The 16,730-nt window shown below is 46.4% G+C and overlaps 1 pseudogene; it reads left to right on the forward strand.

The window, feature by feature from the left end:
• Nucleotides 1–5,514: 5,514 nt before the first annotated feature.
• On the forward strand, nucleotides 5,515–5,645 carry LOC122695922 (annotated as a pseudogene).
• Nucleotides 5,646–16,730: the final 11,085 nt, after the last annotated feature.

Consider the following 16,730-nt stretch of genomic DNA (forward strand, 5'->3'; position numbering starts at 1 on the left):
CAATAAAAGAACAACATATGAAAATTGGATGAAATTCAAATTTTAACGTCCACAAGTATTTATTGGAACATGACCACGCCCATTTGTTCAAGGGTTATTTCACACTTGGAGACCAGAATTGAGTGATTATGGAAGAGACCAGATGGCCAGTAAAACCTAAAAAAAGTTTGCCTCTTAAGCCTTATGGCAGAGGTTAAGACTGCGCTATACGAATGAGAAAGAATGAAGCTGCCACACAGCCTTCCTTCTTCGCTAAGGTTGGGACCTACGCCATCTCCAGGCAGAGCTGACCCCGCCTCCCTAGCTCGGCTTAGTAAACCCGACCCTCCGCATCGGAGCACGGAGCAGAGCGTCAGCGCCCCTGCCGGCGGTCGGGGATTGGACGGAGCAAGTTGAGCCCCGACCCTTGTCGTCTACCGCCACCTGCTGGCCGTCTTTGGACGTGCATACAAGGGGTGGGGTCCGAGGGAGGGCGGGGCCGTGCGGACCGGCGTGGCAACGAGCGAGGCCAGCCCGCGAACTCTTCCAGGCCGACTGAAGTCTTCTAACTTGTGTCCACTAACAACGTTTCAGGTCGTCCCTGATTATTTGATGGGTGAGAATACATATGGCAGTGCCATCAGGGTGTCCAGATGCTTAAAAACGTTAGGTGTTAATTGTGTCTTTGAGACGGGGCGGGGGCGGAGGGGGGGGGGGGGGGGGTGGAACGGCGTTGGTGGGGGAGGTGCCCTGAGCAAGGAACAAGAGCTGCAGCCAGAGGGTGGCGATACTTGAAAGGTCATCAACGGACCCAAATTCCCCGACCATGCATTGGGCTTTGCATGCCTCCTTCATTCTTTCTAACCTTCATTCATTCCTCATTCATTCTTTCAAGAAACCTTTCTTGAGCACCAAAGGAGGCACCCCACTGCACTGAGAACAAGACAGTGTTCTGTCACGTGTATCTGACAGTCCAGCGGGGACGAGGATTACCCGTTAATTTCTGTAAGGCATGCGTGCTAAGTCACTTCAGTCGTGTCTGACTCTTTGCAACCCTATGGCTGTAGCCCACCAGGCTCCTCTGTCCATGGGATTCTCCAGGCAAGAATACTGGAGTGGGTTGTCATTTCCCACCTCAGGAGATCATCCTAACCCAGGGATCAAACCTGCATCTCGTGTGTCTCCTGCATTGGCAGGCATATTCTTTACCACTGAGCTGCCTGGGAAAGATCAGTAAGGCATGAGGAGGCATGTTTAGGGGGAATGGAGAAGCTTAAAGCAGCAGAGTGGCACTCAAGGCGTTGGGGAAGGCTTGAAATGGCCTGAAGGTGGATGAGTTAGCCAGACAAGAGGGAGTGTGTGTGTGCAAAGGCCCAGAGGTGTGTGTGCCCAACAAGTTGCTGAAGGAAGGCTGGAGAGGCAGGAACACAGAGGACAGCTGGGAGAGGAGGCAAGATGAGGCTGGAGGGTGAAGGGAACTGTGCCAGGCTGAGCCTCCAATGCTGTGTGAATGTGCCAGGGTCTACTGGCAGCCCCTGCAAGGCCCACAAAGAGGCAAATCACTTCTGCTCCTCAGGCTCACCCTTCCACGACTGGGCAGTTCTGATGGCTGCAGAGTTATTCATTCTGGGATGAATCAGCCATCTGTATGCTCCCCTGCCCACAGGCTCCTGTCTTGCTCAGGCCATGCATAGGCGGAGCCCCCAGAACAGCCTCTCACCCCCTCACATCCTCACTGGCTCTTCCCTGAGGGAGGCAGCCTCACAGGGCAGGTGGGAAAGGCTCCAGGTGCAAATCCCAGCTCATCCCCTCAAAGGCTGTGTGGCTTTGGGCGTCTTACCTCACCTCTCTGAACCTCAATTCTCTCCTCTGTGAAAGAGGCATAACCCTGCTCATCTCAGAGTGGGTGCACTTGACAGGGATGGAGGCAGGAAGTGCTCCCCTTTTGGGGTGCTCCCCAAGCACCCTGGGCTGACCTGTGACATGGGTGGTAGGTGTTGGTCATCAGGGCACACTCCTTGTTTGCCCTTCACTCCCACTACAGTGCCTGCCACTCAGAGGGTGTGCAATAGTGTGAACTGAATAAATAAATGAGTGAATGAATGATTACTGATTACAGGCAAACTCGCAATTGCCACTTGGGACATAAGCCAGCACGATTACAAATGGTGACAATGCCCACAGCTCCCCAGCTTAGCCAGCAGCATCCTCACTCCCATCACATCCTGGGTGAAGGCTGTGCTTGTCACTCAGTCACTTAGTCGTGTGACCCCATGGACTGCAGCATGCCAGGCTTCAGGTGCAGAGGCCCAGAAGACAAATGCATTAGGAAATGAGTCCTGAATATTCATTGGAAGGACTGATGCTGAAGCTGAAACTCCAATATTTTGGCCACCTGATGTGAAGAACTGACTGATTGTAAAAGACCTTGATGCTGGGAAAGACTGAAGGCAGGAGAAGGGGATGACAAAAGATGAAATGGTTGGATGGCATCCCCGACTCGATGGACATGAGTTTAAGTAAGCTCCAGGAGTTGGTGATGGACAGGGAAGCCTGACGTGTTGCAGTCCATGGGGTCGAGAAGAGTCGGACACAACTGAGCGACTGAACTGAACTACGAAGCTGGAGGAAGCTCAAGGCTGGGCTCCGCGTGCTCGCGGCGCCCTCTGCTGGGGAGACCCGTCATTGCGTGCCCCGGGAAGAGGTGGAAGGACACGTAGTCCCTACCTACCCCACCCAGCTCTCCCTGAGAACTGCTGGGGGTAATCCCGCCCCTTAACCACACACCTCCTCGCCCCAGGGAAGTCCCAGGCTGTCTCTGATCCTCTCCAGACATCTTTGCCCTTCCCCTCAGTTCAGTTCAGTTCAGTTCAGTCGCTCAGTCGTGTCCGACTTCGTGACCCCATGAATCGCAGCACGCCAGGCCTCCCTGTCCATCACCAACTCCTGGAGTTTACTCAAACACATGTCCATCGAGTTGGTGATGCCATCCAACCATCTCATCCTCTGTCGTCCCCTTCTCCTCCTGCCCCCAATCCCTCCCAGCATCAAGGTCTTTTCCAGTGAGTCAACTCTGCATGAGGTGGCCAAAGTATTGGAGTTTCAGCTTTAGCATCAGTCCTTCCAATGAACACCCAGGACTGATCTCCTTTAGGATGGACTGGTTGGATCTCCTTGCAGTCCAAGGGACTCTCAAGAGTCTTCTCCAACACCACAGTTCAAAAGCATCAATTTTTCGGCGCTCAGCTTTCTTCACAGTCCAACTCTCACATCCATACATGACCACTGGAAAAACCATAGCCTTGACTAGACGGACCTTTGTTGGCAAAGTAATGTCTCTGCTTTTTAATATGCTATCTAGGTTGGTCATAACTTTCCTTCCAAGGAGTAAGCGTCTTTTAATTTCATGGCTGCAGTCACCATCTGCAGTGATTTTGGAGCCCAAAAAAATAAAATCTGACACTGTTTCCACTGTTTTCCTGTCTATTTCCCATGAAGTGATGGGACCAAATGCCATGATCTTAGTTTTCTGAATGTTGAGCTTTAAGCCAACTTTTTCACTTTCCTCTTTCACTTTTGTCAAGAGGCTTTGTAGTTCCTCTTCACTTTCTGCCATAATGGTGGTCTCATCTGTATATCTGAGATTATTGATACTTCTCCCAGCAATCTTGATTCCAGCTTGTGCTTCATCCAGCCCAGCGTTTCTCATGATGTACTCTGCACATAAGTTAAATAAGCAGGGTGACAATATACAGCCTTGACATACTCCTTTCCCTATTTGGAACCAGTCTGTTGTTCCATGTCCAGTTCTAACTGTTGTTAACTCTTTTCCTCAGGCAAACCCATTTCAGACATCCCTAAATCTACACTGTCCTGCCCCTGCTTTCTCAGTTGGTCTCAATCGTCAAATGTTGGAGCAGAAAGGACTCCAATAATAAACAACAATAGCAAATGGGGTCTTCCACGGCTGTCCAGTAGTTAAGACTCTGCCTTCCAATGCAAGGGGTGGGGGTGGGATCCCTGGTGGGGGAACTAAGGTCCCACATGCCTTGAGTGCAGCCAAAAGCTTTAAATAAGAATAAAGTCCCCTCCCTGTTCCAACATCGCCCCTCTTCTGGCACCTTGCCCCTCTTCTGGGCCACACAGAATCCCGGAAAAGCGGAGAATGTGCTGACCCTCACATAATTAGTGCAATCAACATTTCGCCTTCCGAATAACTGGGGCAAGGGGACTGGAAGAGAGCAGAAAGTGGGGTCTTCGTGGGCATTTGCCGCGAGCTGGACTTTGTGATCAGTTCGTTCCTAGTACACAGACACTTGCCTGAGGCCGCAGTGCAGAACCAGGACCAAAACTGCCACTCCCTACCCGGTGCTCCTTCCATCCTACTAGGGTCTCCCTTGGAAAACAGACCTTGGGAGGGGGCGGTACAGGAAACCCACGCACACCCTCACTATAGGCCTCCCACCGGTGCCCCCACCCCGGACCCGACGCCCCCCAGTCCTAGAGAGACGACTCTCATCTACACGCTTGGAGGGAACCGGGTTACTTTTTAGGGCCTTGAGTGCAGGGAAGACAGGGGAACATGGGAGGGGCGGGAGCCTGACCTGTTCTGAAGCCTGGTCTATGCTGCCACCTTGTGGCCACAGCAGGAAGTGCGCCCGTTCCGCCGCTCTGAGCGAGTTCCGAGTTAACACTCGGGTTGAGCGGGAACTAGGCGCTGCGCTCCATCTCCTCCGGACACAGGAAGGAACGAGGTACAGCCCGTTCCTTTACAGTTCATTGACAGCTTACAGTCCGGCCTCGTGGCCTCCAAGTGACGTGACCCCAAACTTAACTCAGCACCGAATACTCACCAAAATAGGTCAGCAAAAGTTTCCCAAAGATAGAGAAGCATCAGGAGAGTGATGTTGAAGCTGCGCCTTAAAGGGCAGGTAAGGGCTTCCCTGGTGGCTCAGCTGATAAAAAATCCGCCCGCAATGCGGGAGACCCAGCTTCGACCCCTGGGTTAGGAAGATCCCCTGGAGGAGGGCATGGCAACCCACTCCAGTATTCTTGCCTGGAGAATCCCATTGACAGAGGAGCCTGGTGGGGTACGGTCCATGGGGTCAGAGAGTCAAACATGACTGAGCGACTAAGCCTAGCACAGAACAGGGACGTCCCTGGCGGCTCAGTGGTAAAGAATCTCCTGCCCCTGCAGGGGCCATGGCTTCCATCCCCGGTGGAGGCGGATCCCCCCTGCCACAAGGATGGAGCCTGCGCTCTAGAGGCGGGGAGCCTCAGCTACCGAGCCCGCGTGCCACAGTCACTGAAATCTGCACACCTTGGAGCCACTGCAATGAGCAACCTACAAACCACAACCAGAGAGTGGACCCCGCTCACCGCAGCTAGAGAAAGCCCACGCAGCACAGCCAAAAATCAATACATAAATTATAAACAAACAAGAAAACTCTCTGAATTTAAAAAAAAAAAAGGGGGGTGGGCAGGTAGAACTGAAGGCAAGTGAAGGTGAAAGAAAGCCCTTCACACCCTTTTCTTGTGCCCTTTTAAGGTTGACACAGTGCCTTAGGAGGCTAACACCGAAGGGTAAAGACAGTCTCCGTAAAATCCAGAGATTTTACGAACTCCTCTTTGGAACTCCTCTTTGGATCCTGGCTGGAGTCACAGCTGAAGGGAAAAAAGAAGAAGTAGGCACTCCAGGTAGAGAGACTAGCCTGAGCAAAGGCACGGAGTCAGGAAAGCATCGTTTCTAAGGAATCCCGTTTGTCCCAAGACGAGATCAGGTGTAAGGCGTTAAGGGCAAGATCATTTGGGAGCCTAATGGGCAAGGCTGAGTTTGTACTTAGACCTTATGCAGTAGTCTTCGAGCAAGGACAAGCTCCAGCAGGGATGTCTCCAGGAAAAAGCAGTATAACTGCAGAGGAGGGGAGTGAACAGGACAACTGAAAACGGTTGAAGGACACGCAGCGCTGAGGGTGGTACCTCTGGGAGCGCGGACAAGCCAGGGCCACGGGGAGAGAGGAGGGCTTCAGCTTGAGTTGCTCTCAGTGAACATGTCCTTCACGCAACTAGGACTAATAAATTAGTAAAAATGGAAGCAGTAGCAGTCACTCAGATGTGTGCAGACTACAGAGTAAACAAAGCACTTTGACTCACACATGCCTTCGACCAGTGTTTACTGAACCTACTATGTGTCAGGCCCTGCGCTGAAGGGCTTGCGATCAATCAGTAACTGGTGGCTGATTCCAGTGGAGGAGATGGACATCAACAGCCCTGATAAACACATAAAATGCACGGTGTCCTAGAAGGTGCTAAGAGGGAAAAAAAGAGCAGTGATGCAGGAAAAGGAGTATGAGAGGCCAGGGTGGAGGGCTGTAGTTTAAAACAGGTGATCCTGTGACTTCCCTAGTGGTCCAGTGGCTAAAACGCAGGGGGCAGGGGTTCGATCCCTGGTCAGGGACTAGAACCCACATGTCACAACTAAAAGATGTCACGTGCCATAGCTAAAAAGATACCGCACGCCGCAAGGAAGATGGAAGATCCTGCGTGCCACAGCTGAGACCTGGCACGGCAGAATAAATAAATAATAATAAATAAAACAGCATGGTCGGGAAAGGCCTCTGTACAAAGGAGACACTTAGGCTAAATCTTGAGAGGAAGGAGAGCAGGAAATCTTTTTAAGAAATGTGATACAAATGAACTTATTTTCAAAACAGACTCACAGACATAAAACAAATTTATGGTTGCTGCTGCTGCTGCTGCTAAGTCGCATCAGTCGTGTCCGACTGTGTGTGACCCCATAGACTGTAGCCCACCAGGCTCCTCCGTCCATGGGATTCTCCAGGCAAGAGTATTGGAGTGGGTTGCCATTGCCTTCTCCGAATTTATGGTTACCAAAGCGGAAAAGGGGTTGGGGGAGGGATAAATTAGGAGGTTGGAATTAACACACACACACTACTATATTTACGATAGATAAGCAACAAGGACATACTGTATAGCACAGAGAACTCTACTCAATATTTTGTAAAAATCTATAAGGAAAGAGAATCTGAACAATTTATTTATATAACTGAATCACTGTGCTGTATGCCTGAAACTAACAGATATTTTAAACCAACTATACGTCAATTTTTGAAAAGCTTTTTTTTAATTTACTTCTCCTTAAAAGGCCTATATCCCCCCTCCCTTCCCTTTTTCCTATTAAAATGATATTTATATTGACTTTTAAGCCACCTCGGGCTTCCCTGAAAGCTCCATTGGCAAAGAGTCTGCCTGCAATGCAGAGGACCCCAGTTCAATTCCTGGGTTGGGAAGATCCTCTGGAGAAGGGATAGGCTACCCACTCCAGTATTCTTGGGCTTCCCCTGTGGCTCAGCTGGTAAAGAATCTGCCAATACGGTAGACCTGGGTTCAATCCCTGGGTTGGGAATATCCTCTGGAGAAGGGAAAGGCTACCCCCACTCCAGTATTCTGGCATGGAGAATTCCATGTACTACAGTCCATGGGGTCACAAAGAGTTGGACGTGACTGAGCAACTTTCACTTCACTTCACTTCTAAGCCACCATGAAGTCACTCATTTTTTTCCTGGTTACCTCCCCTGTATGCTGGAATTATACATGTTAATAAATATATTGTTTTTCTCTTTTAATCTGTCTTTTATTACAGGAATGTCAACCAGAAACTTAGAAGGATAGAGGGAAAATTATGTTTTCCTCCGCTACAAGACTTTGGGGAAGAAAGCCATGTGACTATCTGGGGAGAAGCTTCCAGATCCCAAAGTGGGAGCATTTCTGGCATGTTCTAGCCCAGCAAGGGAGCAGGGGTGGCTGGAGTGGAGGGCCGAGGGTTGCAGAGTTGATATGAGCTGGGAGAGGTGACGGAGCTTGATACAGGCAGCCGCATAGAACACGTGAAGAACAGCTTTTACTTTTGAGCAGAAGAGCATCGTAATGTGATTTCCATTTTAAGGAGCTTTCTCAGGCTGCTGTGTGGGGACCAGACATCAGGGATATGTGCACAGAGCCCGGAGTTTCCTAAAGACTGGATGTGGGGTGGGAGAGAAGAAAATAGTCAGGATGCTGTCTCCATGGGGATGGGGTTGCCATCAGCCAAGATAGGGTGGCTACGGCAGGGGTAATTTTGGTGGGGAGGGGAGATTAGGAGCTCAATCTAGGGCAGGCTGAGTTTGGGATGTTAATTAAACATCATAGGGAGGATAACAAGTGAATTAATTTCAATCCACTGGGTAACCATGTGTGTGTGCGTTTATATGTGTGTGTGTTTTACTTTGGGAAGATATGCAAACCATGAAATTTACCATCTTAATCGTTTTTACATATATTGTTTGAAGGCATTAAATAGATTCACGTTGTTGTTTTTCAGCCATCATCCATCAGCATTATCCTCATAACAATCCATCTCCTGTAACTTTCATCTTCCCAAACTGAAACTCTGTACCCATTAAACAACAACTCCCTTTTCTCCCTACCCCCAGGCCCTGGCAACCACCATTCTATTTCTACAAATTTGCCTATTCTGTGTTCTTCATATAGGTAGAATGATCCAATATTTGTTCTTTTGTGTTTGGTTTATTTCTTTTAACATAATGTCTTCAAGGTTCATTCATGTTGCAACTTGTGTCAGAATTTCATTCCTTTTTAAGACAGAGTAATATTCCATTGTATAGATATTCTACATTTTGTCTATCCGTTGATCCATCAATAAACATTTGGGTTTTTTTCACCTTTTGGCTAACTGTGAATAATGCTGCTATGAACATTGGTATACATCTGTTCATGACTCTCTTTTCAATTCTTTTGGATGTGTACCCAGAAGTGGAATTGTGAATCATATGGCGATTCTATGTTTAGCTTTCTGCTATGAGGAACTGCTACACTGTTTCCCAATCTTGTGTGATTTTTCCCACTTATATACAGGAGGGACTGAGAATCAGAGAGGGGAAGGGACTTACAGGAGGTAGGGATCCCTGAGCCAAAGTTCTCTTGACTACTGTGATTCTGACACCCCTACTAGAGAGACACTTGGAAATAGAAATTCATGGAAGCTGAATTGAACCAAGGTGCAAACTTGGAAGCCATCTTCATAGAGCTGGTGGGAAATGAGTTCGCTGCAGAAGAGAGGAATGTGAGACCCAAGACAGCAGGAAGCAGGAGTTTGGGATGGGGCACGAGTCCAAAGAAGGAAGGGGAGCTAGTAGAGAAAGCAGAGGGAGAGCTGCCCCTCAATATAGTCCCAAGCCAGACCCTCCAATCACAGCTTACTAGCAGTTGTGTGACCTTAGGCAGGTTACTCACCCTTTCTGAGCCTTGGTCTCCTTGTCTGTAAAATGGGGGCACTAAAAGTCCTTGCCTCATTGGGTTGATGTGACAACTAAATGTGATGAACCAGGATTTGTAAAGCCTGTGGCCAAGATATGAAAGAGTGTCGCAGAGCCCAGGGAGAGAACAGTTAGAGAAGTCACTGGGAGAAAGGGGACAGGCCCTCCCTCAGAGGGGCTGCTGAAGGAAACATGAGCCAATTTGTCTCTGGAGGGCAGTTTGGCAAAAACCTTAAAGATATGCTAATCTGTTCACCCAGAAAATCCACTTAGAGGAATTTATTCTCAGAAATTCTGAAAGACATGCAAGTTGAATTATCCGCAAGGATGTTCATCCAGTGCTGTTGATGAGAACAGAGGACTGGAGATGATTTCAATGTCCAAGTAAAGGAAACTGGTAACATTGTTTCTGCTTTATGCAGACAAAAATTACATAGCCATTAAAAATGCAGTTGATGTAGTTTTAGAATTAGAATTCTGTTCATCAGTCCAGAAAGAGGCTCATGTGCATACATATACATGTGTGGGCTTCCCTCATAGCTCAGTGGTTAAAGAGTCTGACTGCAATGTAGGAGACTTGGGTTTGATCCCTGGGTTGGGAAGATCCCCTGGAGAAGGAAATAGCAACCCACTCCGATATTCTTGCCTGGAGAATCCCATGGACAGAGGAGCCTGGCAGGCTACAGTCTATGGGGTCACAAGAGTCAGACATGACTGAGAAACTAAGTATGCACCTATATATATGTTACTGTTTTACATATATATATATATATGTGTGTGTGTGTGTGTATGTGTGTATGTATATATGTGTGTATATATATATATATATATATATATATGGTTATTGTTTTATTTAATTTATATGCAGAGTACATCATGTGAAATGCCAGGCTGGATGAATCACGAGTTGGAATCAAGATTGGAAGATAGAAAAAAAAAAAAGATTGGAAGATAGCCAGGAGAAATAGTAACCTCAGATATGCAGATGATACCATTCTAATGGCAGAAAGTGGAGAAGAACTAAGGAGCCTGTTGATGAAGATGAAAGAGGAGAGTGATAAAGCTGGCTTGAAATTCAACATTCAAAAAAACTTAGATCATGGCATCCAGTCCCATCACTTCATGACGAACAGAAGGGGAGAAAGTAAAAACAGTGACAGATTTTCTCTCTTTTCTTGGGCTCCATAATCACTGCAGACAGTGACTGCAACCATGAAATTAAAAGATGCTTGCTCCTTGGAAGGAAAGCTATGACAAATCTAGACAGCATATTAAAAAGCAGACATCACTTTGCTGCCAAATGTCCGTATAGTCAGAGCTATGGTTTTCCCAGTAGTCATGTATGGATGTGAGAGTTGGTCCATAAAGAAGGCTAAGCACTGAATAATTGATGCTTTCAAATTGTGGTGCTGGAGAAGACTCTTGAGAGTCCCTTGGACAGCAAGGAGATCCAACCAGTCCGTCCTAAAGGAAATCAGTCCTGAATATGCATTGGAGGACTGATGCTGAAGCTGAAGCTCCAGTACTTTGGCCACCTGATACAAAGGGTTGACTCATTGGAAAATAACACCCTAATCCTGGGAAAGTTTGAAGCAAAGAGGGGCAGCAGAGGATGAAATGGTTAGATAGATAGATGGATGGTGATGGTAAGGATGACTGACTCAGTGGACATGAATTTTAGCAAACCCCAGGAGATAGTGGAGGACAGAGGAGACTGGTGTGCTACAGCCCATGGCATCACAAAGAGTCAGACACAAGTGAACAACAACAACTGTTTTATTACAGGAATTTTTTAACATGTACCAAAGTAGAAAAAAAATTATATAAAAGATTCCCATGTACCCACCACTTAAAGTTAACAATTGCCAGTTCACAAACCACCTTCATTTATATCCCCACCCACCTTCTCCCTCATCACTACATATTATTTTCAGATAAATTCCAGGAATCATAGCATTTCACCATTAAATATTTCAGTATGTAGCTAGTAGCTAAGAACCCTTTTTCTTTAACATAACTTCATACAATTATCACACCTAAAATAATTAATCAGTTCAGTTCAGTCTCTCAGTCGTGTCTGACTCTTTGTGACCCCATGGACTGCAGCACCAGCAGGCCTCCCTATCCATCATCAACTCCTGGAGCTTGCTCAAACTCATGTCAGCGATGCCAACCAACCATCTCATCCTGTCGTCCCCTCCCCTTCATGCCTTCAATGTTTCCCAGCATCAGGGTCTTTTCCAACAAGTCAGTTCTTTGCAGCAGGTAGCCAAAGTATTGGTGTTTCAGCTTCAGCATCAGTCCTTCAATGAATATTCAGGGTTGATTTCCTTTAGGACTGACTGGTTTGATCTCTTTGCAGTCCAAGGGACTCTCAAGAGTCTTCTCCAACACCACAGTTCAAAAGCATCAATTCTTCAGTGCTCAATTTTCTGTAAGGTCCAACTCTCACATCCATACATGACTACTGGAAAAGCAATAGCTTTGACTAGATGGACCTTTGTTGGCAAAGTAATGTCTCTGCTTTTTAATATGCTGTTTAGGTTGGTCATAGCTTTTCTTCCAAGGAGCAAGTGTCTTTTAATGTCATGGCTGCAGTCACCATCTGCAGTGATTTTAGAGCCACAAAAAATAAGTCTCTCACTGTTTCCACTGTTTCCCCATCTATTCACCATGAAGTTATGGGACCAGATGCCATGATCTTCGTTTTTGGAATGTTGAGTTTCAAGCCAGCTTTTTCACTCTCCTCTTTGACTTTCATCAAAAGGCTCTTTAGTTCCTCTTCACTTTCTTCCATAAGGGTGGTATCATCTGCATATATGAGGTTATTGATATTTCTCCCAGCAATTTTGATCCCAGCTTAAGCTTCATCCAGCCTGGCATTTCTCGTGTTATACTTTGCATATAAGTTAAATAAGCAGGGTGACAGTATATAGCCTTGATGTACTCCTTTCCCAATTTGGAACCAGTCAGTTTTTCCATGTCCGGTTCTAACTGTTGCTTCTTGACCTTAATTTTAATTATTAAAATAATTAATAATAATTCCTTAATAAAGAAACATGGTTTCTCTACTCACAAGACTTCTGACACTGAATGTGAGGATTTTCCATACCAAGCAATTCTGACACTAACTACCCATAGTTAGTACAGACCTCACAGATTAAAGTTTCAGTCCCCATCTTCAGACATCGATCACAAGTGGTGGATCCTAAGGTACCCACAGTTCTGTCCAACTCTGGTTACAAATTGGGGGTTCCCTCAACACCCTCCTTGGGTTCGATAATTTTCTATAATGGCTCACAGAACTCAGAGAAACACTTTACTTACTCATGTGTGTGTGTGAGTCACTTAGTTGTGTCGGACTGTGCAACACCATGGACAGTAGCCCACCAGGCTCGTCTGTCTGTGGAATTCTCCAGAAAAGAATGCTGGAATGGGTAACCATTCCCTTGTCCAGGGGATCTTCCCAACCCAGGGGTTGAACCCGGGTCTCCGTTCGAACTGCAGGCAGATTCTTTACCAAATGAGCCACGAAGGAAGCCCTTACTATTGCCAGTTAAATATACAGGATAGTATAAATGACAGAGATGAACAGACAGATAAAGAATACAGAGCAAGGTGCAGAAGGGTCCCAAGTTCAGGGGCTTCTACTCCCAGGAATGAGTGCACCACCCTCCCAGCACTTGGAGGTGTTCACCAACCTGCACCCTGCTTCTTAAAGTTTTTATGGAACTTCCATTACACAGACTTGATTGATTCAATCTTTTGCCCCTGGCAACTAATTCCATTTCCAGCCCCTCCCCCCTTCCCCTAGGAGGCTAGAGAATGAGACTGAATGTTCTAACTCTCTAATCACGTGACTGGTTCCTCCGGCAACCAGCCCTCATCCGGAAGTTATCTAGGGGCCCCAGCCACCAGGCATCACATTAATAAACAAAAAGACACTTATCACTTATCGCTCCAAAGACTTGAGTCTTAGAGGCTCCTGTGTCAGGAACCGGGGACTAAGACCAAACATTCTAATAAAAAAATGATTCTAGCACCCCTATCATTCAGGAAATTACAAGGGTTTTAGGAGCTCTGTGTCAGGAACTGGGAGCAGAAACCAAATATATATTTATTTTATCACAATACCACACAACATAATAGAATATCTGGTCAGGGAGTTCCCTGGCACTCCAGTAGTTAAGATTCCACACTTCCAATCGCAGGTCGGATCCCTAGTCAGGGAACTAAGATCCCACAAGCCACCTGCTGCAGCAAAAAAAAAAAAAAAAAGAAAGAAATCTGGTCAGTGTTTAAATTTCTCTCTAAAGAATCCACCTGACAATGCAGGAGGTGTAAGAGACAAGGGTTCAATCCCTGGGTCAGGAAGATCCACTGGAGAAGGGCATGGCAACCCACTCCAGGCTTCTTGCCTGGAGAATCCAATGGACAGAGGAGCCTGGCAGGCTACAGTCCATGAGGTCGCAAAGAGTTGGACACAGCTGAAGTGACTTAGCACACACGCTTATAAATGACACATTTTTTTCTTTTGAATTTGGGATCCACATAAGGTACACACAAGACAACTGGTTGTATACATTTTAAGTCTTTCAAATGATAATAACCTCCTCCCTGTATTTTCTTTCCCCTCCTAACGAAATTGTTGCAGAAAAGATGATTTGTCCTGTAGATCCAGACTGTTGGTCAACCTGATAGCCAGAGTCTGGACTTTGCTGATTGCATTCTCATGGTGTAATTTAACATATTTTACTGTCCTCTGTGTTGCTTGAAACTTGCTAGTTTGACCTAAAGTCCTGATCAGATTTAAGATTGTCTCCTCAGCAGTGGCATTTTATATGTGGTACAGGAGAAATATGTTTCTCTACTGGCAACTTTAGCAGCTGTAGATGATTGATGCCCAGATCCATTCATTCATTCATTAGGAGCTGCAAAATGGAAACAGTCTACTTGTATCATTCCTTTTTTTCTTAAGTAATTTTACTTATTTAGGTTGGCTGTGCTAGGTCTTCATCGCTGCATGGGTTTTTCTCTAATTGCGGTGAGTGGGGGCCACTCTCTAGTTGTGGTGTGCGAGCTTCTCATTGCAGTGGCTTCTCTTGTTGGGGAGCGCAGGCTCGAGGGTGTGAGGGCTTCAGTAGCTGCAGCTCCCAGGCTCAACAGCTGTTGAACATGGGCTTAGCTGCTCCTCAGAATGTGAGATCTTCCCAGACCAGGGATTGAACCTGTGTCTCCTGCATTGGCAGGCGGATTCTTTACCACTGAGCCACCAGGGAAGCCTGCCTTCTTCATTTATTACCTAGAATACTTCTATAAAGAGAATTACGTCCCTCCCCTATATCTACAATTAGTTTCCACACAGTAGGCACAGTTCTTCCAGGAAAGGCAAGCTCACAAAGTAATGATTCCCTAACATCCTCCAAAGGCGACTACTAAGGATTTTCTTTAATCATTACAAACTTGTGAATTTAAATATATCTAAAATGAACATATTCGATATGCTTCCATCTGTTGTATTTATTGGGCTTCCCTGGTAGCTCAGTGGTAAAGAATCTGCTTGCAATGCAGGAGACCCGGGTTCAATCCTTGGCTTGGGAAGATCTCCTGAGGGAGGGCATGGCAACCCACTCCAGTATTCTGGAGAATTCCATGGACAGAGGAACCTGATGGGCTACAGTCCATGGGGTCACAAAGAGTCGGACACGACTGAAGGGACTAAGTAGCAACAACAGCATTGCATTTATTATTCTTATAATTATATAAAATATAAACATCGTTCCCAAACCAAATGTCCAAAACAAGATAAAGTCAAGGAAATCCAGTTTCTATTAATAGTCCCATCCTCTCTTCTCTATATCCTATTTTCCTTTACATCACCTTTTTTTTTTTTTTAGGATCAACGCACACATGTATCCTTTTTCTTACTAAGACTAGGGTACCTCCTTCTCTGTTACATGACAAAAACAAGTTATAAGAGAGTTTATACAATTTGATCTCAAACAAAAATACTATATTTAAATGTATAATAATAGAAAAAAACCCACATCTTTGATGTTTCTAACTATATCTGCTCACTAGGAGCCCTGCAATCCCACACGCCCTTTGTTTTGCCAAGTGGAGTTAGGTCTTAACTGCACTCTTGTCAAGCAAGGGGCAGAGCTGAATTGCAAAATCAAGGGGGCAGGAGTTTAAGGCCTGGAACTGGGAATAGCTCAAAGTGGGAGATGAAGGAGCCATAAAGAGCTGCATAAGACAGGCCAAGAAGGGTCTGCACAAGGTGACTTTTGAGCTAAACTGTCCTCCCTCACTTTTATCAAGGGTCACTGGGTAAAACTTACATCATTCACTAGTGTTTTAAGTAAGAATGGATTCTTTGGGGCAGATCCGAAGCTATGTCGAAAGCTGTGTAGAGGATAACTGGGCCCAAGGCAGAGAGGCACTCAGAGCAGTGGACAGATTCATAAAAATCCATGCAAACAGATGGAAACGTGCCAAGATGGATCCTGGTCATCCCCAGGTAGTAACTGATTTAAAAGGTGTTTTTAGAGTGGGGGTCATTTTTCTACTTTTTAAATTTGTATGCAATAGTTATTTTATAATTCAGGGGGAATCATCCTTATTTTAAAACAAAATAGAATATAGAGATGCTCAAAGAAATGAAGGAAGTGGATTCACTCAAGGGCCGCACCAGGCCACCCTGCCCTGGACAAGGGTTCTATGCCTCCCCCAGCCCTGGGAAGAGAAGCCAGCAGTGACTTCAGGGAGTCTGTGGGGGGCATAGCCAGGGCAGCCATACCCTCACGGTTAAGTGAACAGGTTCAGGGCTTGAATGCAGCCCTGCAACGTACCAGCTGTGGGCTTGCAGAAATACCTCCAGCCTGTAAGTTAGGCATCAGTTCTGTTCAGTCGCTCAGTTGTGTCCAACTCTTTGAGACCCCATGGACTGTGGCACACCAGGCGTCCCTGTCCATCACCAACTCCCGGAGTTTACTCAAACTCACGTCCATTGAGTCGGTGATGCCATCCTACCATCTCATCCTCTGTCGTCCCCTTCTCCTCCCGCCTTCAGTCATTCTCAGCATCAGGGTCTTTTCAAATGAGTCAGTTCTTCACATCAGATGGCCAAAGAGTTGGAGTTTTAGCTTCAGCATCAGTCCTTCCACTGAATATTCAGGACTGATTTCCTTTGGGATGGACTTGTTGGATCTCCTTGCTGTCCAAGGGACTCTCAAGAGTCTTCTTCAACACCACAGTTCAAAAGCATCAATTTTTCGGTACTCAATTTTCTTTACAGTCCAACTCTCATATCCATACATTCAGCATACTCATCTATAAAAGAGAAGAGCTATTCCCACTGGGTGAGATGTTGGGAGGATTGAACAAGACAGCAAATATAAAGTGCTTAATGCCATG

This window comes from Cervus elaphus, chromosome 5 (genome assembly GCF_910594005.1).
Source record: "Cervus elaphus chromosome 5, mCerEla1.1, whole genome shotgun sequence".
Lineage (NCBI taxonomy): Eukaryota > Metazoa > Chordata > Mammalia > Artiodactyla > Cervidae > Cervus > Cervus elaphus.